This window comes from Gadus morhua, chromosome 12, assembly GCF_902167405.1.
Source record: "Gadus morhua chromosome 12, gadMor3.0, whole genome shotgun sequence".
NCBI lineage: Eukaryota > Metazoa > Chordata > Actinopteri > Gadiformes > Gadidae > Gadus > Gadus morhua.
In genome coordinates, this window is record NC_044059.1 from 17,064,315 (window position 1) to 17,090,851 (window position 26,537).

A 26,537-nucleotide genomic window follows, 5' to 3' on the forward strand; every position below is an offset into this window, starting at 1 on the left:
AATCAACACAAACTTGTACCATATATGTTCTGCAACTTCGTTCACCAGTAGTTAATCATTTTAATTGTTGTTGTAAAACCCCAAACCACTGTTGATGAAAGGCATATTAAAATTAAACAAAATCAAAGGCTTATCTTTCAAACAATGCATATCTCACAAACAGGCACTGAACACTGAAAAAATCGGACAAAAAAAAAGAGCCGTCCACATCAACTCAATTTAAATGTTACTGATGTTGTTTTGATAAAACACATGACAGTGTTATGGCAAGTGACCACAATGAAGACTGCTTCAACCTCTACAATTTGAATAAGTGGCAAATGCCATGCAGCAATCTGCCCATGGGAGCATCTTTGTGGTCATTCGCAAACCAATGAGTCCACTCGATGAATGAGAGATGGGTCTTTAGTGTCCTCTCCGTGAGATATCCCTGCAGTCTCCACATCTGGGATTTGTAGGCTGACAAAGGCCTGACCAGATACCTCCAAATCTCCCCTTCCATACTGTAATAAAGAATCAGAAGACAAGAAAATAAACATTAGGACTGTCAATTAATGAACATTTCTAGAACATGTAGAACTCAAAGATTATTTTTTTTATCAGTTAAGAAAGGATGCTGATCCTCTGGCCATTGTGTTTGGTCATATTAAAAAGAGAAAAAGGAATAGCCATAAATACAGTTAATGGGACGGGAGGGGACAGGCTGTTAGCTCCGGTTAGCACTTTAGCATCAAGCTAGCGGAGCTTCTGTCACAAACAACTCGGACATGTTGTTTAAAACCTATAACACCCACCTTATTAAAATATCCGGATTTAATCGGTCTCTCTCCCATAAGTACATTTAATAGGACGGGAAGAGACAGGCTCTGTTAGCCCCGGTTAGCGCGATAATAAAGAGCAGCTCTACCGGAGCATACTGCCTCAACAGGTGCAAGTTAGCCTCCGGTTTGATATTCGCCGGATATTCGGTTTACCACCCAAACTGATTCATCAACACAAGTGCAATACATTACGGGTGTTGAGGACAGTTTAGGACACCGTATCGCGAAAAATCACAAACACATGTTGTCGCTATCGATGTCTGTGCAACAACGTCATCTACGTTCTGGCTGCTACCTGTTTTAGGGACCGTCAACAAATTACATTCACAGACTGGTGGCAGAGACGTTACCATGGAATTGTTTCTACACTAGGGCTGCAACAACGAATCGATAACAATCGATTCCTAAAAGCGTTGGCAACGAATTTGGTCATCGATTCGTTGAGTCGCGCGATTAATACATCACTCGTAGGCCCGGCACTGTTTACAGCCAGCCGCCGACAGGATGGTTCATGCACGCCCACAGAGAGCTTTAGTGTGAGTGACCACAGCATATATTTTGGTCATAACTTAACACTAGACTGTAGGCCGACATAAAAGTTTTGTACCTTCACTGTCTTTGGGTTAAAAAACTCCTTAAACTCAGTCTAGTCCAATCGAAAACTCTGTCAGCTGCTGCTGCTGCAGACAATGTGCAGACGGGCTCGGAGTCGGTGTCATGTCAAATTTGTACCGGCTGCCAAATTTGTACCGGGCACGTCATCCATACGTAATCCATTTCAAACCTGCATGGCAGCACATGATCGCGTCGTCCGTTGCCGGGCAGGTTTCAAAAAACATTCGCGCTCATGTTGCCAAAGACGAAATAACATAATACAGTTAACGGATCGCTAGATAATGTAATGTTTTGTTGGGTTCCTTAATAAACACACGATGGCTGTGTCCCAATTCATAGGACGCATCCTTCGTAGACCGCGTCCTTCGAAGGATGCGGCCTTCGTAGACCGCGAAGGACACTCCGAAGGCCGAAGAAATGGGACGGTCTAGCCTACGGAGCATTTCTGGTTTACGTAACAAACCGTTACCGCCCTTTACCTTGCGTGACCACGCGCTGCTCCTGTCACCTAGCAACCCTGACAGCTGAACTGACCTGTTAGTAAACAGAAGTTAAACCGGACAGCGCGAAAAAAAGAAACCAACAAAAATTATTATTGATCATTATGTTTTTGTATATAGTAGTTTTATAATAATTGTTGTAAATAGTCACATGAATGTTTGTTGTAAATAGTTTTATTGTTGTATGTTTTATAAGTTATATACGAATACATTAGTCAATACAAAAAAGTTAGTAAGGGTTTTAATAAATAGTTAATCAAAAAAGTTAGTTAAATAAGTTAGTTTCAATAAATATGTAAATAATAATAAACAATCTTTTAAATATAACAGAACATAAGTTATTTGTCCACCAAACGCTCCAAAAATGAGAAAAACCTATCCATTCTTTCCCTGGGCTCTTCTCTCCTCTGCCTCCCCCCTTTGTAGCCTCATGTCCTCTTTTATTAACTGGAACATTTACATTTTACATTTACATTTAGGGCATTTACCAGACGCTTTAATCTTTAATCAAAGGCGATTTACAATAAGTACATTTGTCATAAGAAGTGCATCAATATATCGCTGTCGGTACAGAAAGGATGTTCATAGAACCAAGTGCAAGTACCACAATCGCTAGGCTAATCAATTCCCCGTGTTACAGCCATGATAGCAACTACTGCAGTTGCTACACAGTTAAGTACTATAATACAATACAATACAACACAGTGTACAATGGTTGCCAGAAGGGGGAGGGTGGCTATGCAGTCGAGGTGGACTCTGAACAGGTGAGTCTTGAGTCCTTTTCGGAAGATAGTGAGCGACTCTGGAACATGTCTTCATCTCTGTCCCTCTTTCTGGACCTTGGCCCTCGCTGTCTTTCCTCCTCCAGATCCCACTGCTGTACTTGCTGTACTTGGCCCTGGTGTGTTCTCAGGGATGAAGGCAATTAAGACAGGGGGGTTGGTGGAATGCCTCTGTCCCAATACCTCATCCATGGGGACAAACCAGGGCCAAGTGGCAGCACCGGGTTTCCCACCTACCCCCTCTCCTGACCCTGGATACTTGCAATCCTAAGGCAGAGGAAATCAATCATGGCAGTTAACAACAACAGCAGTATCAAAACAAATTGGAACAGATTTCTGGGGATGTTGCATCTGTCCTGCTGTTTAATGAGGGCTAATTTAACTAACCTTTACAAGATGGTCAAATGTAGACAGATAAATGGCCTATAATAATTTTTATAAACTAACAATATAAATAAACGATTGTTTCCTTACCCCCAAGCCACACTTGCTGAGTAGGCTATTTCACCCCGGTGAACCGCTCATCGTTCTCCCCCCTCAATAGAATAAATCGAGCAGTATGCTGCTGGCTCCCTAAACCAAAACCAAATGTTAGAATTAGTTTTGCTTTACACTACCAAACAAAAGCAGCTTAAATAGCAAAATAACCAAGTTCACTGTGTAATCAATCCCAACGTCTGTAACGGTACGGTCTGAAAACGGTCCACAACCTGTGTTCGCGTTGGTCCATTTATCTAACGTTACAGAATAGCAAATTATCTATATAATCGCCACAATTTCGGTAAATATAACCATTTTGACCTCTTATTTGAAACTACAGGGCTTGACGGGTGTTCTTAGTTAACGTTACAGCGTCACTAACTGTAACGTTACCTAACTTATATTGCCTATTACTTCAATGAAAAAAGTTTTAAGGGCCCTTGTTTTTTTAAACATTTGTATCGTTAAATACTCGAGTGACTAGAAACCAAATACTTACATTTAAATGCAAAACTTAAATCGCCATTCTCCGCCATCTCCATTGATTGAGTGCGCAATGAATCTTGGGAGGGATAACGTTGGGGGATACGTTGGGCCGCGAAGGATACAGCCGATGCATCCTTCAAATCCGGGAAAAGAAGGCTGCATTCGTAGGCTGCATTTGAAGGACCCTTGGAATTGGGACAGCACTTGGCGCGTCGCTGTGACGCAATCGGCGTCGACGCATCCTTCGAATGCAGCCTTCGAAGGATGCGTCCTAGGAATTGGGACACAGCCGATGTATCTTGGAACAGACATCAACATGCAGCGCGCCAATCCAACTGCGCATGCTCCGTGTGACGGTCTAATAACTGATGTTGATATCATTACAGATAACACTTGTTTTTACTTTATATTTGTATTGTATTTAATTGTTTAATCAAATTTAGCAAGTAAACTGAGTGTTTAAAGCAGGTCAAGGACGAAATAGCACAATACAGATAACGGATCGCTCAGTGTTGTATAGTAGCGAAGTAGAAATACTTTGTTACTGTACTTAAGTAGTTTTTTTGGATATTTGTACTTTACTTTACTACTTATATTTCTCTGTACTTTTACTTTTACTTCGCTACATTTTGCGAAGAAAACGGATACTTTTACTCCGCTACATTTCCCTTGAAACCTTCGTTACTCGTTACAAAATCAACTCATCTTTAGAAAAAAAGAGAGATATGAGAATAACGTTGGGGACTGTGGTAGAACACAGACTGCGACCCTGTTTGGCGAATCAGCTGTCCCAGCGCACGTTCACAAAGCCCCCTTGCTTAGTTATTGTTGCTACGTCGATCAAAACTCCTACGACTGTCAACACACAAATGCATGGCTAGGACGAGGGCAAGGGCTATCAAAATTCTACTGTTTGTATCAGGCTGGTTTGTACACGCAGTATTACAACACTATCTTATACACTTCAATACGCTGTATATGTGCCATTTTTGCTACAAAGCTAATTTAAATACCCTTTTTGGGCAGGGACTTAAGTTTTCCGAAAATCCGCGATCCTGGATGACACCAAAATCAATATTAAGTAACGTGTACCAGCGCACACACACACACGCACACGCACGCACACACACGCACGCACACACACGCACACACACGCACAGACACACACACACACACACACTTTCGGTGCTGTTTTAATAATGATAAATAATTAATTTAATTTGTATAGCACACTTTAACACTGCAAGGAGGTTTGAGTCTCCTTGATTTAAAATGAGCGGTGAGGAGGTCCTGGAGGTAGGTTGGACCGGAAGTGTTTATGGCCTTGTGGAGTTTTGCCTATTGTGTTTGTGTTAGTTGAAATAAACTCCATTATTCTCAAAATTCTGACCCTTTGCTTTTTTATTAACAGCAGTTACTTGTACTTTTACTTTCAGTACTTAAGTACATTTAATATCAGAAAAGTACTTTTGATACTTAAGTACAGTAAAGATCAGATACTTTAATACTTTTACTTAAGTACTATTCTAAAAGGTGACTTTTACTTTTACTTAAGTAATTTTCCAGTAAGGTATCTGTATTTTTACTTAAGTATGGCTTTTGAGTACTTTATACACCACTGGGATCGCTAGATAGAAGGTTCGCGAATGTTCACGTCATTCGACGCGATCGTCCGTTGCCAGGCAACAGACGAAGCGATCATCTGTTGCCAGGCAGATTTGGAGTGGATTACGTATGGCTGACGCGCCCGGTACAAATTTGGCAGCCGGTACAAATTTGGCATGACATCGGCACCGCATGCATCAACAGTCTTTCAAAGCAGCGGTAGTAATCACACAACCAGATGGTGTACAAGGTCCCGTCAGTTAAAAATAGTAATCCAGTTTTTAAATCCATGTTAAAATCGGCAGGAATAATAAAAAAGTCGCAAACAGTGTCAAATGTGATGTGATCAGGTCGGCTCAGTAATATGATTGATGTGTTCAAATGTAACCCAAAAAAAAAAGAAATGAGATTTTGGCGAAAACCTGTTTTCCCAGCAATATAAAATAGATAGTAAAGATAGAATTATGACCAGTTGAACGCCCAATCTTGAACTATGATCATCATATCAGCAATTAAAGCAATAATACAAGTTATTTTTCAAGGAGTCTCGAAAATGGTATCAATATCAATAAAAATTAATGATCTCCTGTCATCTGAGAGAAATTAACATGATTTAATTTATTTTTAAACATTAGTATTTACCGGTTAAAGATCTTATCGGTTGACCGGTTAACCAATCGACATTCCTTATATACTGTATATATATAAATGTATCATACATTGTATGTTTTTTTTGTGTTATCCCAGTTATGTATTTTTATTTTTATATCATTTAATATTACTTTTAATAGTTCCGGGACATTGGAGCAATAACCTGGTGTTTTTACACTTCAGTCTGCTATGTGAATTTGAAGTTATGTTCATTTTTTGAATAAAGATGCGGCAATTACAAATGTTTCTTTTTTTTATCCGATTCATAGAATAATCGAAGTTGCAGCCCTAAAGTACACAATTTCTGAGTAATTACCAACCTTAAACAGTTACAACTACACGGTACTTAGTTGAGGTGATGGGTAATAGTGGAGGTTTTACTTAGTACTTCAGCTGTAATTCCTCTGTATTTACCTTCTTATCACCAGTGGTAATTACACAGTAATACGCTATAATTTACCGGATAATTCCTCTGTATTTACCTTCTTATTACCAGTGGTAATTACCCAGTAATACACTATGATTTACCATGTATTTACCGGGTAACTACCTCTATATTTACCTTCTTATTACCAGTGGTAATTACCCAGTAATACACTATGATTTACCATGTATGTACCGGGTAAACACCTAGTAATTAGGAAACTGTAAAAGGAAGGGTTACCGAGAATTTGTGGCCCAACATCCAGGAATGTCAGGAGGTATAGGAAGAATGCACTGTAATTCCTACAGCAATGCATGTACAGTTTACCCTAAAGAGATTGTCCTATGTTCACATTGCTAGCAATGTCTTCAACAAATTACAGCACAAACAGTCAAAGCGTAAATGTGAATCTTGTCCATTCTCTTGCAATCAATCTCCCACATACACTAAGGTGTAACTTACAATTTACAAAAACTGTCTTCAAAACATTAGCCATATTTCACATTAGAATATCCCTGCAGAGTACACTGTTATATTGACAACATGACTAAGCAATTTGACTTTTGTACACAATGACACAAGGACTTGTCATTCTGATGGCACTGACTTGCAAACATACACAACATCACCACCACTATCACAAAGCATGAGCTGCGATGGACAGGCCACGTCATACGAATGCCTGCCAAAGCAGGTACTCTACTCCCAGCTTTCAATTGGCCACCGTGCACCTGAAGGCCAGAAAAAGTGCTAGAAGGACAATATTGGGACAAACCTCCAAAAATTCAACATTAACAGTTTAAACTGGGAGGACACTGCACGACACAAATCCACCTGGAGAAACTGCCTAAAAGAAGGTGCCACTTACCATGAGGACCAACTCCGACAGGCTGCAAAACTCAAGCAGCAGCAAAGGAAGGAGAGGTTCACCACCAAACAGGCCCTCCCAATCCCTACCCCTGGCACCTCACATCCATGCCCACACTGTAATAAAGTATGTGGCCCCAGAATTGGCCTCTTTAGCCTTCTGAGGACCCACAAGAAGGATACCCCAGGAGGACCACTAATGCCTTACGCATTATTTTTGCAAGTTTTCAGAGAGTAGGTCCCTTGTCGCCTAATGCGGACAACCAACCTGATGACAAAGGCAAGACCCAGGCCCGGCCCTCGGCATAGGCGACCTAGGCGATTGCCTAGGGCGGCAAATGTGTCGGGGGCGCCCTCTGGTGGCGCCCTTAATTAATTAATAAAAATATACGAAACCAGCGAAAAGAAACCAAACCCCCCTGTTGAGTTTGTGTTACTGTACTGTTGCAGCTAACGTTGCATTCGGAAGAAAAGATGTTGAGTCTTCTTTAGCCTTCGGCATATTTATTTAGTAACTGCAGCGGACACATCATTCTCACGGTCACGCTGCTATTTTCCCACGCTCTACTAGGACATCTCAGCGGGAACAATAAACTAATGAGGCAGATACTGCGCCATAGCGCCTCCCCGTGGCACAAGCATATACACAGTACATCAGTACATATCAATGTAAAACCACATCACATACAACTGAGGACATATCTTAACACCCCCACTTGAACTCAGGTTGCTATACTCTTAAGCAAAAACAAAACAAAAACAGAATGAATGTGAACCCCTGTCATACACATATAAATCCCCAAATTCTCCAGTTTCAACTTATTCACAGGTTTGGTCATCACATCAGCAACCATGTTATCAGTAGAACAATACATCAAAGTCACTCTTCCCTCATTCACAGTAGACTCTAGCTTTTGCTCACAGGGTGTCTCTCTGATCCTACAGTCTTGCATATTAAAATGCTGTAGTATCTTGTTAGTATACCTTTCCTGTGACATCTTTATACATCCATCTGCCTGACTGAAATCCTCATCCTCATCCTCATCGTCATCCGCCTATCCGGGGTCGGGTCGCGGGGGGAGCAGCTCAAGCAGGGGGCCCCAGACTTCCCTTTCCCGGGCCACATTGACCAGCTCTGACGGGGGGATCCCAAGGCGTTCCCAGGCCAGTGTTGAGATATAATCTCTCCACCTAGTCCTGGGTCTTCCCCGAGGTCTCCTCCCCACTGGACGTGCCTGAAACACCTCCCAAGGAAGGCGCCCAGTGGGCATCCTTACCAGATGCCCGAACCACCTCAACTGACTCCTTTCTAAGTAAAGGAGCAGCGGCTTTAATCCGAGTTCCTCACGGATGGCTGAGCTTCTCACCCTATCCCTAAGGGAGACGCCAGCCACCCTTCTGAGAAAACTCATCTCGGCCGCTTGTACCCGCGATCTCGTCCTTTCGGTCATCAAGATCGAGTAGATCGAGAGCTTTGCCTTGCGGCTCAGCTCTCTTTTCGTTACAACGGTGCGGTAAAGCGAACGCAATACCGCCCCCGCTGCTCCGATTCTCCGGCCAATCTCACGCTCCATAGTACCCTCACTCGCGAACAAGACCCCGAGGTACTTGAACTCCTTCACTTGGGCTAAGGACTCATTTCCTACCCGGAGTAAGCAATCCACCGGATTCCTGCTAAGAGTCATGGCCTCAGATTTAGCGGTGCTGATCCTCATCCCAGCCGCTTCACACTCGGCCGCCAGCCGATCCAGTGAGTGCTGAAGGTCACAGGCCGATGATCCAATGAGGACCACATCATCTGCAAAAAGCAGTGACGAGATCCTCAGACCACCGAACTGCAACCCCTCCCCACCACGACTACGCCTCGATATCCTGTCCATGTATATCACAAACAGGATTGGTGACAAGGCGCAGCCCTGGCGGAGACCAGCACCCACTGAGAACGAAACTGACGAGCTGCCGAGAACACGAACACAGCTCTCGCTTTGGGAGTACAAAGATTGGATGGCCCTGAGGATAGACCCCCTTACCCCATACTCCCGCAGCACCTCCCACAGTTTCTCCCGGGGGACCCGGTCATACGCCTTCTCCAGATCCACAAAACACATGTAGAACGGATGGGCATACTCCCAGGCCCCCTCCAGGATCCTTGCGAGAGTGAAGAGCTGGTCCGTAGTTCCACGTCCGGGGCGAAAACCGCATTGTTCCTCTTCAATCTGAGGTTCGACGATCGGCCGAACCCTCCTTTCCAGCACCTTGGAGTAGACTTTACCAGGGAGGCTGAGAAGTGTGATACCCCGGTAATTGGCACACACTCTCTGGTCCCCCTTTTTGAACAGGGGAACCACCACCCGGTTTGCCACTCCTTTGGCACTGTACCCGACTCCCACGCGATGTTGAATAGGCGTGCCAACCATGACAGCCCCTCAACACCCAGAGCCTTTAGCATTTCTGGCTGGATCTCATCAATCCCTGGGGCTTTGCCACTGCGGAGATGTTTGACTACCTCAGTGACCTCCACCAGGGAAATTGACGACGAAACACCATCAACCTCGAGCTCTGCCTCCAACATAGAGGGCGTGTTATTCGGATTCAGGAGTTCCTCAAAGTGTTCCTTCCAACGTCCGACGACCCCCTCAGTTGAGGTCAACAGAGTCCCATCCTTACTGTACACAGCTTGGATGGTTCCCCGTTTCCCCCTCCTGAGGTGCCGGATAGTCTTCCAGAAACACTTTGGTGCCGACCGAAAGTCCTTCTCCATGGCCTCTCCGAACTTCTCCCACACCCGCTGCTTAGCCTCCGACACGGCAGCCGCTGCAGCCCTTCGAGCCTGTCGGTACCTTGCAACCGAGTCAGGAGTCCTCCAGGATATCATATCCCGGAAGGCCTCCTTCTTCAGTCGGACGGCTTCCCTGACCACCGGTGTCCACCACGGTGTCCGAGGGTTACCGCCCCTTGAGGAGCCTAAGACCCTGAGGCCACAGCTAGCCACCGCAGCTTCAGCAATGGAGGCTTTGAACACCGCCCACTCCGGCTCAATGCCCCCAACCTCCACAGGAATGCCAGAAAAGCTCAGCCGGAGGTGTGAGTTGAAGATACCTAGGACAGGGGCCTCCTCCAGACGTTCCCAGTTCACCCGCACTACTCGTTTGGGCTTACCAGGTCTATCCGGAAATTTCCCCCATTCCCTGATCCAACTCACAACCAGATGGTGGTCGGTTGACAGTTCCGCCCCTCTCTTTACCCGAGTGTCCAAAACATGCGGCCTCAGATCAGATGACACGATCAAGAAATCGATCATCGATCTTCGGCCTAGGGTACTCTGGTACCAGGTACACTTATGAGCACCCTTATGTTCGAACATGGTGTTTGTTATGGATAATCCATGACTAGCACAGAAGTCCAATAACAAACGACCGCTCGGGTTTAGATCAGGGAGGCCGTTCCTCCCCACCACGCTTCTCCAGGTGCCTCCATCGTTGCCCACGTGGGCGTTGAAGTCTCCCCGCAGAACTACGGAGTCCCCTACTGGAGCCCCATACAGGACTCCATTCAGGGTCTCCAAGAAGGCCGAGTACTCTGAGCTGCTGTTTGGTGCATACGCACAAACAACAGTCAGAGTTTTCCCCCCTACAACCCTTAGGCGCAGGGAGGCGACCCTCTCGTCTACCGGGGTAAACTCCAACACCGCGGCGCTCAGCCGGGGATTTATGAGTATCCCCACACCCGCCCGGCGCCTCATGCCCTCGGCAACTCCGGAGAAGAATAGAGTCCAACCCTTATCCAGGAGTACGGTACCAGAGCTGAGACTGTGCGTGGAGGTAAGCCCCACCAGATCTAACTGATAGCGCTCCACCTCCCTCACAAGCTCCGGTTCCTTTCCCCACAGCGAGGTGACGTTCCACGTCCCCAGAGCCAGCTTCTGCCGCCCGGGTCTGGTCCGTCGAGACACCTGACCTTCGCTGCCACCCATGTGGCTGCGCACCCGACCCCAACGGGTCTTCCCACAGGTGGTGGGCCCATGGGATGAAGAGAGGGGGGGTGCCACGTGGTTTGTTCGGGCTGTGCCCGACCGGGCTCCGTGGCAAACCCGGCCACCAGGCGCTCGCCATCGAGCCCTCCGTCTGGGCCTGGCTCCAGACGGGGGCCCCGGGCTTCCTCCGGGCCGGGTCACATCTCCTCTTTTACAGTTATTCATTGGAGTTTTTTGAACCATTCTTAGTCTGGCCCCTCACCTGAGACCACTCTGCCATGAGAGACCCTACCAGGAGCACAAGGCTCCAGACAACACAGCTCTCAGGTTCACAGGGACACGCAAACCTCTCCACCACGATAAGGTGACGGTTCCAGGAGAGGCTGACTGAAATCGATACCCAGAAAATGTTTTAGTTTGCCTAAATCTTTCATTTTAAACTGTTCTGCCAGCATCTCTTTCACCTTTTTCAGTTTCTCTGTATTGCTTGCCGCAATATTCAAGTCATCGACCCATATGATTATGATCACCTTCCCTTCATTTGACTCTTGGGCATAAACACAGTGGTCAGCTAGGTTTTGTGTGAACCCATTCTCAGTTAAACAATTATGTAAAATCCTATTCCAATTGCGTCCAGATTGTTTAAGACCATAAAGTGATTTCTCTAGCTTATACACTATATCCTCTTTCTTTTGATAACCCTCTGGTGGATTGATGTAGATCTCATAGTCTATGGGGGCGTGCAAGTACGCCATTTTTACGTCCATTTGGTGCAGGAGTAAATTTTCCTGTACCGCTTTCTGTAGCACTACTCTAACACTCGTCAGGTCTGCCGTGGGTGAAAACGTCTCCCCATAGTCTACTCCCATTTTCTGGCTGTAACCCTTGGCCACAAACCGCGCTTTGTATTTGTCTTTTCCGTCTACATCAGTCTTAAAAGCGTAAACCCACCTACCCCCCACTGTCTTCTCGCCTATTGGCAGTGCTGTCGGGGTAAAGGTATTGTTCTCGTTTAAGGACTGAATTTCCTCATCCATGGCTTTTACCCATTGCTTTGAGTTAGCTGACCCCATTGCTTGCCCCATTGCCACAAACCGCTCTGCAGCAGTAGTCTACCGTGATATGAACCCCATCGTGAACACAGTCATCAGTTATGAAGTCACCTAAGTAACTCGGTGTTCTCTCTCTAGCTGGATATCTCCTACTCTCGGGTTCACCACTTGTGGCACTCTCCTGTGTGTGATTATGGTCTCTAGACCGTGTTACTGTACCTGGACTATCACCATGAGCACTTCTACTTCGTACACTTGGCTCTGAAGCATTTTCTGTACTCCTACTGATCCCCTGGGTGATCTCTCTAGTCCTGGGTCTCACACTGTCATCACCATCGCTTGGATCTGGCTCACCTGTCTGTGTCTGTTTTTCCACAGCTGCCCTGCTCACAAACTTCACTAGCCTGTGCTTTTGAACTTTGTTCGTATCTGGATGATACACCAAATACGCCGGGCTGTTCTTGTCGTAACCTACAAAACGCCCCTGGTCACATCTGGAATCAAGTTTCCCCTTGTCCTGTTTGTAGGTGTAGCATACAGACCCAAACTTTTGCATTTTGGATACATTGGGCTTCTTGTCGGTCGGCAGCTCATAGGGAGTCTGCCCTGTACGCCTGTTATAATAATAATAATAATAATAATAATAATAATAATAGATTCAATTTATATAGCGCTTTTCACGTACTCAAAGCGCTTTACATAGGGGCACAAAAATAGATAGGCTGTGGAGTTTTGATGTGTGGGTGGAGTGGAGACCAGCTGAGGAGGATCTGAGGGCCCGGGGGGGTTGGTAGAGGGAGAGAAGATCAGAGAGATATGGGGGGGCCATATGGTGGAGAGCTTTGTAGGTGAGGACCAGGAGTTTGTAGTGGATCCGATGTGAGATGAGGAGCCAGTGGAGATTCTTGAGGACTGGGGTGATGTGGTGCCGTGCTTTAGTATGAGTGAAGAGACGGGCTGCTGCATTCTGGACCAGTTGGAGTCTGTTGATGGAGGTGGTGGAGATGCCGGCGAGGAGTGAATTGCAATAATCAAGGCGGGAGGAGATGAAGGCATGGATGAGTCTTTCTGCAGCGGAAGGTGTGAGGGAGGATCTGATCTTTGCAATATTACGGAGGTGATAGAAGGAGGTTTTAACAGTGTGGCGGATGTGGGGTTCAAGGGAGAGGGTGGAATCAAAGATTACGCCAAGGTTGCGGTTCTGGGGGGAGGGGGAGACCGTGGTGCCGTCGATAGTGAGTGTGGGGGGGGTTGCGAGTTTACTGAGGGTGGATTTGGAGCCAATGAGGAGGAGTTCAGTTTTGTTGCTGTTAAGTTTCAGGAAGTTATTTTGCATCCAGAGAGTGAGTGAAGACAGGCAGGATTCAATGTGGGAGAGGGGGGGGGTTGTGGGGGGATTTGGTGCTGAGGTAAATCTGGGTGTCGTCGGCGTAGCAGTGGAAGTCCATGGAGAAATGGCGGAGTAACTGACCAAGGGGGAGGAGGTAGATGATGAAGAGGAGGGGGCCAAGTACAGAACCTTGGGGAACACCTTGTGTGACGGTGGCTGTGGCAGATGTGTGGTTGTGGAGGGAGATGAAGTGAGATCTATCGGAGAGGTAGGAGTGAAGCCAGCTAAGTGCAGTTCCTTCGATTCCGAGGTTGCTGAGTCTGGTGAGCAGGATGGTGTGGTTTACAGTATCGAAGGCTGCACTCAGGTCAAGGAGGATGAGGAAGTTGAGGGAACCAGAGTCGGCAGAGATGAGGAGGTCATTTGAGGAGAGCGGTTTCTGTGCTGTGGAGGGGGCGGAAGCCAGATTGGAGGGATTCAAAAAGGTTATTGGCGTGGAGATGGGATTGGAGTTGTGTGGTGACGATGCGTTCAAGGGTTTTGGAGAGGAAGGAGAGGTTGGAGATTGGGCGGTAGTTACTGAGGGAGGAGGGGTCGAGACCAGGTTTCTTGAGGGTGGGGGTGACAGCAGCAGATTTGAAGGCAGAGGGGACAGTTCCATGGGACAGTGAGGAGTTGAAGAGCGTAAGGGCAGAGAACGGGGAGGCAGGACTTGAGCAGGGGAGTGGGGAGGGGATCGAGGGAGCAGGTAGTAGGTTTGGAGGAGCCTATAAGTTTGGAGAGTGCAGGAGGGGTAATCAGGTCAAAGTGGGTGAGAAGGCATAGGGGAGGAGGTGTTGGGAGGTCCAGAGAGATGGGTAGGGGAGAGGCCATTGAGTGTGCAGGGGGGTTATGTACAGGGAATAGTGAATGGTTGATTGCAGTGATTTTGTCGGCGAAGAACTGGAGGAATGAGTTGCAGAGATCTGGGGTGTAGGTGGAGAGGGTGCTGGTCCGCGGTTTGAGGAGGTTGCTCACTGTGGAGAAGAGGGTTCTGGGGTTTTGACAGGGGTCAGAAAAGATGGCGGAGAGGTATGCAGACTTGGCGGCGGTGAGGGCGTCTTTGTAGGCAGTGAGGTGGAGTTTGTAGGCTTGATGGTGGACTGTGAGTGAGGTTTTTTTGGAGAGTCGTTCGAGTTGGCGGCCGGTTTGTCTCAATTTGCGGAGTGCAGGTGTGAACCAGGGTGAGGAGGTATTAAAGGAGACAGTTTTGGTTTTGAGGGGGGCCAGGGTGTTGAGGGAGGAAGACAGGGTAGCATTAAGGTGGTTTGTGAGCTCATCAGGTGAGATGAGGGTTGAGTCCAGGGGGAGGGTGGAGGAGAGCAGGTCAGAGAGATGATGGGGGTCAATGGATTTTAGGTTACGGAAGGTGATTTCTATAAGGGGGCTGGGGCGGGAGATGGGGGAGAGGATGGAGAACCGTAAAAGGTTGTGATCAGAGAGGGGAAAGGGGCATGGCCGGAGGTCAAGTACAGGGAGATTAATGGAGCAGACAAGGTCAAGGATGTGTCCTTGACACATAACACCTGTTGTGTGTCAAGACACAATAACACCTAACACAATAACACCTGTTGCGTACCATTGCCGCTGTTTGTACTGCATATTGCCATAACTGCTTTGGTAGCGCACTTTCAACAATCATGCACCTACCCATCTCAAAAAGAGTGCGCCAACCCCTCTCTGCTGTTCCGTTTTGGTGCGGGGAATACGGAGCTGACGTTTCATGTCTTATATTGTTTTTCCTGAGCAGTGCCTGAAAATCACCGCATGTAAACTCTGTTCCGTTGTCGGATCTCAGGCACCTCACTTTCCTGTAAGGGGATATATCTGCTAGGAACTTTTCCGTAGCCTGTAATGCATCACTTTTCTTTTTAAGAAAATAAACAAACACTGCGCTTGAGTAATCGTCAGTAAATGACTGCGCATATTTGTAGCCATCTATCGACTCTGTGGCAACAGGACCTGCAAGGTCCTGTTGCCACAGAGTCGCATTGTAGTAGAATTGATGACTATATGCTCTGTAAGGTGACCTTGGGTGTCTTGAAAGGCGCCTCTAAATTAAATGTATTATAAGGTCTGTGTGTACCATCTGTACGGGAGCCTTTGCTCTAGTATCAGGGTCCCTATTTCTGGTTTGGGCACACTTTCCCTGAATACACACCTCACACTCTTGTTCAGGCCTACCCATTTTGCCCTTGATCTGCATACCTTCAACAACATTCTGTAACTTAAGAACATCCTTCATAATTACAGTGGCCTAATATCTGAGAGACGCCGAGATCGTTTAATGGCCTGTGGCATGTGCCACCGCGACCACTGACATACCATGGCATATGCCGTTCTGGAACGGTAACTGCCGTTCTGAAACGGTAACTGCCGTCGCGACCACTGACATACCATGGCATATGCCGTTCTGGAACGGTAACTGCCATTCTGAAACGGTAACTGCCATTCTGAAACGGTAACTACCGTTCTGAAACGGTAACTGCCGTCGCGACCACTGACATACCATGGCATGTGCCGTTCTGGAACGGTAACTGCCGTTCTGAAACGGTAACTACCGTTCTGAAACGGTAGCTGCCGTCGCGACCACTGACATACCATGGCATATGCCGTTCTGGAACGGTAACTGCCGTTCTGAAACGCCACCTAGAAGGCTAGGCTATAACTACCGTCACCGGAGCAAGTCCGGCTGTTTTCAAAAGCATCTGTCATTACAAAAGCAACAACAAACAGATCGGAAATATCCTTACAACAGCACGGACGAGAGAAACGTGTAAATCCCTTTATTTACGGCGTTATGTTGTGACATTGTGTCAATAAATACCAAATATATATATACCTTTACATTTATGGCAATACCTGTCTTGAAATTATACGGAGGAGTTATGCTGGTGTCACATACCATTGTTGGGAACTGCAGTTACCGTTCCACCTGAACGGCAGTTACCGTTTCAGAACGGTAGTTACCGTTCCAGAAAGGCATATGCCATGGCATTACCGTTTCAGAACGGTAGTTACCATTTCAGAACGGCAGTTACCGTTCCAGAACGGCATATGCCATGGTATGTCAGTGGTCGCGACGGCAGTTACCGTTTCAGAACGGTAGTTACCGTTTCAGAATGGCAGTTACCGTTCCAGAACGGCATATGCCATGGTATGTCAGTGGTCGCGACGGCAGTTACCGTTTCAGAACGGTAGTTACCGTTTCAGAACGGTAGTTACCGTTTCAGAACGGCAGTTACCGTTCCAGAACGGCATATGCCATGGTATGTCAGTGGTCGCGGTGGCACATGCCACAGGCCAATAAACGATCTCGGCCCTACTGTAATATCTCATGCCATGCTTGTATGTCGTGACATGCATTACACTTATCATTAGACTCAGTTTCAGTATGCAAATAATACATCCTGTCATAAACATGAATGTTAAATCTGGTACCGTCTCTGGTTATCAAGGCGTCTTTACCTTCTTTAAAGACAACTGTAGCCCCACTCGCAGTCGCCGCCGTCACCGAGAAGATGCATTGGGGGTATGACGGTACAAGTAAAGCGTCTCTCAGCGTCGCCTTGTGTCGCTGTCCTCTGCTGTCGATGAGGGAAACCCCAGCATTTCCCCTCCGCTGAGCGACCCCGCTGCACCGGGTGCCATCTGCCAGCTCGACCGTGTGCGTCTCTGGCCTGAACGCACAGTCGAAACTTTTAAACATGGTGATGTCTGTGACGATATGAGAGGTAGCCCCCGTGTCCACCATCCGGCCCCTCTCTTGGATGCTGCGTGCCGGCTGTCGCTGGATCCCTCCGTCTCACACCTGGAAAATGTAGTCCTCCTCAGCGTCTTCTGAAACTTTACTCACACCATCCTTTTTGTCTTTACTGTCCTTGTCCTTACGCATGCGTGTGGCGTCTTTTATGTGTGTCACTTTTTGCAAAAACTGCACCATGTCTTCTGTCGACACGCTTTTGCTCTGTGGCCTTTGGTGCCACACTTGAAGCACACCATCTCTGAGTCGTCTTTGTTCCAGCCACGCGCGCTCGTCTTGGTTGGAAAACCATCCGGTTTTCCCTTGTGTTTTCATCACACTATCGTTGGAGTCGGCTGCTTTTATCTTCTCTGTCTCTTCAAAACTACGCAGTTTAGTCTTGAAATCTGCAAACGTGATGTTATCTTCTGTATGTGCCACATGTATTGCGAATGGTTTGAAACTCTCAGGCAATCCTTTTAAAGCCATAGCAACTAGCAGGCTGTCTCCCAACGTTTCTCCCGCGTTCCGCAGTGCTGTGATGGCGGTTTCAGCTCTGATGATATAGTCCATTACACTTTCATCGTTAGCCTTGTGTAGCGATGTCAACGTGGTGTACAAGTTTATTATACGGGGCTTTCCCCTCCCCGCATAATACTCTCTCAATATTTGCAGAGCCTTTCTTCCATTATCTGGCGCATCCCTCATAACTAATGAGAGGATTTTGTCATCTAACAGCAAAATGAACTCCGCATAAGCGTCAGCATTTTTCTTTATATCTGCTGCTATCTCGACTTCTGTCCTCGGTTCTCTTAACACAGTATCCTTTAGCCCTGATAAATGAAAGTGTCCCAACATTTTGGTCTCCCAAAGCTCATACTTCGTCTCATCTCCGTCGAACGTCTGTCGAGGCAATCTCCTTCGTTGTTCCGCCATGTTAGCTTGCTAGTTTTCTTAGTTAGCATTCCCGTTAGCACGCAGTCCGTTGCGGCTGCGACTTTCTAGTCTGTGGTAAACTTATCTTCCGAACGACTCCTGGGCCCATAAACTGTTGAGTTTGTGTTACTGTACTGTTGCAGCTAACGTTGCATTCGGAAGAAAAGATGTTGAGTCTTCTTTAGCCTTCGGCATATTTATTTAGTAACTGCAGCGGACACATCATTCTCACGGTCACGCTGCTATTTTCCCGCACTCTACTACGACATCTCAGCCGGAACAATAAACTAATGAGGCAGATGCTGCGCCATAGCGCCTCCCCGTGGCACAAGCATATACACAGTACATCAGTACATATCAATGTAAAACCACATCACATACAACTGAGGACATATCTTAACACCCCCCCCGCTCGGAAAAACCCTGTCCAGGCCCTGGCAAGACCAATCTGTAAGTTCAGTCCTGTAATGTACGAATGTACGGCCAAACTTGACCAGTCTTTATAAAATACAAATATGCAGAGGATTTAGCTAATCGTCTGGCCAATCAGAATAGCATGCAAGAACAATGCATCACTCTTATATTAACTTAACACCTAATAACAAACATGCCACACACAATAATTATGTCTAGAATAAAGGATTTCATAAATAAACTTCATCAATAAAATGTCTCCATTCAAATAGGAAGTGCGCCAGTAAATCTGTTAAATGGCAGGGCCGAATATTTATCCCTGTTTGTCTTTTAGTTAGGTGGTCAGTCTGTTAGTTAATCAGTCATTCACTCAGTCATTTTATCAGTATGTCCGTCTGCCTGACCCTTAAACACATTTGATGTGTGTGTTGTATGCTGGTTGGTGGGGTTGGGATGGGAGTGGAGCGACAGAGGAGGAAGTCTGAACAGCTCTGAAATTTCAGATCCATCTACCTCTCTCCTCAGAAGATAAGCTTTGCCTTTTGATCAACGGCTACAAACACCTAAATACATACACATACACACCCCATTCACACACAGGGATAATGCATGCACACACATAAATACATATACACGCCCCATTCACACACAGGGACTATGCATGCACACACATACATACACATAGTTGACGCAGACACAAAGCACAATCAAAATTGCAAAGAATTCCTACTTATACACACACACACACACACACACACACACACACACACACACACACACACACACACACACACACACACACACACACACACACACACACACACACACACACACACACACACAAACATACGCATAGAGGCCATGCAAGCAAATTCCCATACTCTCCAGAAATCATACACAGACACACACACACACGTAGAGATGGAAGAAAAACAAAAAAATTAAATTTGATCAATGGCCAATGTCCATGAAAGCAGTATCTTAGTTATCTCCTGTCCTTCTAATTTGTCGAAGGATAAAAATTATAAGTGGCGGAACTGTGTTAACTGTGTTCAATGTTTCTCTTCCTTTCCCTTCTTAGATTAATGAGGGGTCCGTATTGTTTCTGTAACGTTTTTCTTCCCTCAAATTCTGTAAAAGTCATACTGCAGCCTATACCGTAAGTCGAAAACTCTTGAATTGTCCAGGTATGGTTTAGCCTGGCTCCGCCCGCCTAAGTACTTCCGCTCAATTTGAATTTCCCTTCAGTACTAGGTCTGGACCTGCTGTTTGTAATTTGGTTTTCTGGCGCCGCCACAGCGGCGCCCAATCAGAGAACAGAGGGCGTGTCTGAGAACAATGACGATAAAGTCGTGCGCCAGTTTGAGTTGTTGTTGTAGGTCGGTAGTTGATTTACAATGTGCAATTTTTCCCTGATAAATTAAATTCGACGAACAAAACCTGCAGCTGTCGTTGACGGACATTTTCGTGCAGACGCGCAAGGTGTTTGGTTTGTGTACAACCTGCGCGTGATTCCCGGCGCATGACATACGTCACAACCAAACGTTAGCGATTGGTTATGGCAGATCCAGAGTGGCACTGGGCAGATCCAATCATTTTAAACTTCAACAGACACCCGCCTTCAAGTAACGTTTGTCAATTGATTAGGTCCAGACTCTCTGTACAAATGAAATTAAATGAAGTGAAATACGAGAGTCTGGTAGAACCAGGCTAGGTATGGTTACCAATAACCCCTCAATGCATAAACCAAAATTTGGTGGTACTGCACCCAAAAGTGGCGCTATTGTAAAAAATCATAGGCTTATTGTTCCTCACCAGTTGACCTGGACTCAAAATTATTTTAGAATATTAATCCCTAGAATCAGACACATTTATAAACCCTGTTTAAAACCCGGGTCTTATGCCCTAAAAATGTATACTTTTTCCACAATTTCATAGCAAAACATGATAAACTGATTCGGAGAGTATACAAAAATAATAAAAAATTCACCAAAATCGCCACACACAATCTTTATACCAAACCTTACAAAAATCATCAAACAGAATTTGTTTTACTTAGTTCCATTTGACAAATATTGGCCAATAAAGTTGGAGCAGTTAGCCCATTTTTCTTATATGACCGATTTGTTATTGTATAAAAAAAACAATACGACAATTATTAGGTGGATACCAATACCCCCCACTACTAATAAACCCAAATTGCGGTACTGCACCCAAAGGTGGCGCTATTTAAAAAAATATATACTAGCCTTATTTCTCCTTACGAGATTGACCTGGACTCAAAATTCTTTCGTCATATTAATCTCTTAAATCAGATGCATCTTTTTCACCCTGGTCTTCTGCTCTAAAAATGTTTACTTTTCCCACAATTTCATAGAAAAGCCAAACGTCCACAGTCTCAACCCATTTTGCCTATATCACCATTTTGTTATTGTATAACTACCATTCGACTATCATTAGGTGGATACCATTAACAGTGCACATTTTCAGATCTGTACTCTTTTAAGAAAGCCCTTAATTCTCTTGTGAAATGTGTGCTTGGAGTTTTCTTGATGTTGTGTGGTTATCAATCGACATTTTCATTATGAGAATGAGGCTTCAGGCAGTTCAGGTTTGTCAGTGGCTCAACGGGATAATTCTGTGTAGCCTACTGGTGATCCTTAGGTTCAGAGTTCGATCCGGATTAGAGCATAATGAACAAGCTGAACATGACATTCTGTCATTGCCACTCATTTAAGAAACACAACATTGAACAGCACCTGAAATTCTTCAGGCAATCAACATTCCGGCTCAATAGTTTCCAAGAATCGGACTGCCAAGACACAGTATGGCATTAAGGGGAACTTCTACGTTAACCATTTTTCCTTTATAATTAATACTGTCATATTTATATTTCTTCCGTTAGTGTTCTTAACTACAAATGTTTAATTTCCCCAGAATTTCAAATATTTTTCATTTGTCCTTGCATGTTAGTGTTCTTTTTTAAGATGACCCTTGTTGTTAATGTGCTGTTCCACTAGCGAGGATAGAGCAGATGGTCTCTGTTGTCTTCTAGAGGTGAGACAAATATCTGACATAGGAATGAAATTGTGCTCATCAATGTCTCTTGCAGTTAACGCCTTCTTCTAGAGAACTTGTCCTTCTTCTGTTTCTGCTTTATGATGAAAAAACATATTATGTGGTACATAATATGCTTATATTTCAAAATATAATTCTGAACAGTTTCCTGCTTCCCTATCATTTCCATCCTCCTTGGGGTTATCATGAATGCATAATTATATGATACATGGATATCTATATCTGATATGACAATCATAGAGGACTAACAGTGATAATGAATTTTAGCCTAGTAAATGGTGTGTGATTGGCCTAATTGTCAACATTGACCTAATTGCTCTGGAATACATCGACACAGATTCTCCCACACCCACATTCACAGATGGTTACAACATTCCCTCAATCTCCCTACACATCTGGGCCAATATGTTTACTTTTGTTTAGGGTGTGTCGGTTCATTTTGTTGACTTATTTTCCACGTTGAAAACAATCATCACTGTTATAGAGAAGGGAATTAATTGAATGCAAATGTATGCAAATGACTGTGACAGAACTCCATCTACATCAGTTCTATGCAAATGTTGTTTGCTCAACAAGGATATTGGCAGGCCCTGGGTTTCCCCCACCCCTCAGATCCCACCCACTCTGCCCCCCCCCCCCCCCTCCATCATCAGCCAACACTATTCCCCCTCCTCTCACTTTCATTATGTTCCCCCCTTCCCTATTGTACCCCATCTTGTCTCCAAAAATCCTCCTCTTCACACCCCCTCCAGAGTCTCCCCCAAACTCTTACCATGTAACGTTCTCTCATTCCTCTCTCTCTCTCTCTCTCTCTCTCTCTCTCTCTCTCTCTCTCTCTCTCTCTCTCTCTCTCTCTCTCTCTCTCTCTCTCTCTCTACCTCTACCTCTACCTCTACCTCTCTCTCTCTCTCTCTCTCTCTCCCTCTTGCTCTCTGTCCAACACTCTCTCTCCCCCTCTCCCGATCTCTCTCTGTCTCTCTTGCTATCTCTCTCTCCCACTTGCTCTCTCTCTCCTCCTCTCCCTCTCCTCCATCTCTCTCTCTTGCTCCCCCTCTCCCTTTCTCTCTCCTCATTTTGTTCTCTAATCCAACCACTCCTCCCCCATGGCTCGTTGCTTTCTGCTTCACGCCTGTTAGTTGGTGATGGTGGTGGTGGTTGTGGAGGTTGTGCTGAGCTGGGGTTGGGTTGGCTGGTTTGGGGGGTGTTACGGTGTTAATGGGGTTTGAGGAAAACATTGTCTTAGAGGCTGAAAAGCAGCACAAGGTATCCAAGAGGGCCCTGCCATTAGAATAGCTAATGGGGTCCAGGTTAACCGTATTAGGGGGGAGGGAGACATAAAGAAACTGAGAGAGGGTGGGAGAGAGAGAGGGAGAGGGAGTGTTAAAACGAGAGTATGTGCTACTTACGTGACAGAGATACTAAGATGGGAGTCATACACTTGAGGCCAGTATTTGGGTATGAGAAGTGGGTGGGTGGCTGAGAAGGTGTCTTGGTAAAGAAAATGTAAGCCTTTTTCATTCTCTATGCTCCAATCCCCTTTTCTGCTTTTGGATCCAAAATCATTCCTGAATTTTTGTTTTGTGTTTGTGTGTGTGTGTGTGTGTGTGTGTGTGTGTGTGTGTGTGTGTGTGTGTGTGTGTGTGTGTGTGTTTGTGTGTGTGTGTGTGTGTGTGTGTGTGTGTGTGTGTGTGTGTGTGTGTGTGTGTGTGTGTGTGTGTGTGTGTGAGTGAGTGTGTGTTTTTTCAAGAGAGGAAGAGCAGTGAATATGGGGCTGTGACACCACCAGTAGACTTATGTCCAACATGCATGCGTGTCTCAGGGTGAGAAGCAGTCTAACACCTTAATGGAAATTTGTGAATTATTTGTTTGTCTCTGCCGCGGTTGCAAGCACTGCAATTCAGCCCAGTAATATCTGAAGATGGAGCTACACTCACAGTCTGCACTATGTGGATGGGTTCAATGCAATAATGTGTGTGAGGGTTGGATAAGTTTAGGGTTTAATCGTGTGTTTATATGTGTGTGTGTGTGTGTGTGTGTGTGTGTGTGTGTGTGTGTGTGTGTGTGTGTGTGTGTGTGTGTGTGTGTGTGTGTGAGAGAGCGAGAGAGAGAGAGAGAGAGAGAGAGAGAGAGAGAGAGAGAGAGAGAGAGAGAGAGAGAGAGAGAGAGAGAGAGAAAGACATTCTCAATTACGTTTGTCACAAAACGTATTTTTTCCGCGATTACGTTTTATTGAACGTATTGCAAATACGTTCGTCCTCAGCCTATTTTTGGCCATTTACTAACCTCTAGGATTATGTTTGGTTGAAACGTATCCCAGATAGGTTAAATGTCAACGTATAGCACATTATTGTCATTAAGGCATATCTTCCTTTCAGGGAACGTTTCATTTAACGTATTTTGTCTGAAAAATGTATCTTGGCCGTGAATACGTTTTATTGAACATATCGCAAATACGTTCGTTGTCAACCTATTTTTTACCATTCATTTACCTCTAGGATTATGTTTGGTTGAAACGTATCCCAAATATGTTAAATGTCAACGTGTAGCACATTATTGTCATTAAGGCATAGGTATCTCCCTTTCAGGGAACGTTTCATTTAACGTATTTTGTCTGAAAAACGTATCTTGGCTGTGGATACGTGTTATTGAACATATCGCAAATACGTTCGTTGTCAACCTATTTTTTGCCATTCATTTACCTCTAGGATTATGTTTGGTTGAAACGTATCCCAAATATGTTAAATGTCAACGTGTAGCACATTATTGTCAGTAAGGCATATTTCCCTTTCGGGAAACGTTTCATTGAACGTTATTTTGTCCCTGATTACGTCTTATTGAACATATTGCAAATAGGTTCGTTCTCAACATTTTTGTTGTTCTTTATTTAAGCTACCTCTTGGATTACATAGACTAAATTTAATTGAAACGCATCCTTAATAGGCTACGTTAAATTTCGATAACACATTATTGTCAGCATATAGGCATAGGTCTACCTCTCGGGGAAGCGTACGTTTGATTGTAATGTTAATAGTCCAACGTTATATCAACATGTCACAAGAGGAGAAATTAGCTGCTGACGGGGTAACTGTAGGAGCGGGGGTTGCTTTGTTGATTTCTTTATCTAGGGCTATAGCTGTGGTCAAAGCGGGAAGTGTGCGTTGTCTGGGCGGCTGCCTGAACTGAGCTGCAGGAAATTATGTTCACACGTTTCTTCATTCATTCATGAAGGCTATACCGGTGAACGGTGACGTTAGACTCACGCCCACCTACAAACCAATCAATGTCCAGTATCAGCCTGTCCTCTCGGAAATACGACCACGTAGGTGGTTTGTTCCGCCACAGATTACGACCCATTGGAATTTATCCAAAACGAGCGAACGAGGCCCTCTACATGTGCGGGCAACCCTTTCTCATCAAAATTACGTTCCCAGAGAACTATTCGGCATTCTCAAATACGTTTGTCTAAAAAACGTATTTTGTCCCTGATTACGTTTTATTGAACATATTGTAATGACCTCGCCGGTGACATAACGATGTCGAGTCATTAGTAATTGAAGGAACTTTTAATGGACCAAAACCAGGTCACTGAAACCCGTAACCAACGGCAGAAATCCCACCCAAAACAAACCCCGGTTACCCCGGCAACCACCAACACGGTCTCACTCACGTGCAGGCCCCCACCCTCGTGTTCTTCCAAGGCCCTCCCCCAGCTGACCTAATGATTCGCCCCCACACTGATTGACAAGAAGAACATTACAATACATGCACACAGAACAACTGGCATAACGGACAACGAAATACAATGCAACACATAACACACAAACTATTTAACTGTCCCAGGGTCGCTACAATATCAGATTGTTTTTTTTGTTTTGTTCTGTCTTGTTTTTGTTTTATTTATTTCTTATTGCTTATGTTTATTTATTTTTACACAATGTCTTGTTTTGTTTTTTAAAAAAAATGTATGATGACTATATGCTCTGTAAGGTGACCTTGGGTGTCTTGAAAGGCGCCTCTAAATTAAATGTATTATTATTATTATTATTAATATCGTAAATACGAATTCGTTCTCAGCCTATTTTTGCCATTTATTTACCTTGTTACTATGGCAGAATAAAGAATAAATTCATGCATTATCATTCAACTTGAACATGTGTTTTTACAGTATAGAGTTGTGGAGAGGGATGACGTATGTTGGCAAACCCGGAAGTGAGCGTCGCCCTCGGTTCCCTTGACAAAAAGCCAACGGGTTTTCCATTGGATTTTGGATTATTGCAGAAAAATCCTCAACTCCTCAAAAACGGAAAATAAATAAATAAATAAAAATAACCGTGCTCCAAAGAACGAAGTGTAAACCAATGCATTCTGAATGGGAGTGTTTCTCCGATTTTTCCATGCTACACAACGAAATGTAAACCCATGCAAATAAAGACTTCATGGTCATAATAATTTAAATATCATTAATCTACTACTGAGTGTGTAGGGAGGTATTCTATTTTTTTCAACGGGGCTGAATCCAGTCACTTGACCGTCATGGTTGCTATGGTGGTTGCTATCGACCGCCCCCTCTAATACTCGTGGCTCTAAAAACCACACGGCAAAGGAGCTGCCGTCAATTGGGTTGTTTTTGTCGTAAACTAGGGTCCGATGGTTGAAAAATAGACAGATATTCCAAAGTATCCTTAAAAGGCAGCTTGGATGTGTTTATTTTCTGCAGTTTAGACTTCTATAACTAATTTCTG

General features: G+C 45.0%; 1 long non-coding RNA gene across 1 annotated transcript; it reads right to left on the minus strand.

Annotated features, from left to right (window-relative positions):
• Nucleotides 1–2,929: 2,929 nt before the first annotated feature.
• On the minus strand, nucleotides 2,930–3,753 carry LOC115556142 (uncharacterized). Its single transcript, XR_003978944.1, has 3 exons — nucleotides 3,698–3,753; nucleotides 3,193–3,291; nucleotides 2,930–2,985 (listed from the first exon to the last, which is right to left on the minus strand). It is a non-coding gene; the product is annotated as an uncharacterized LOC115556142 (long non-coding RNA).
• Between the last annotated feature and the right edge of the window lie 22,784 nt (nucleotides 3,754–26,537).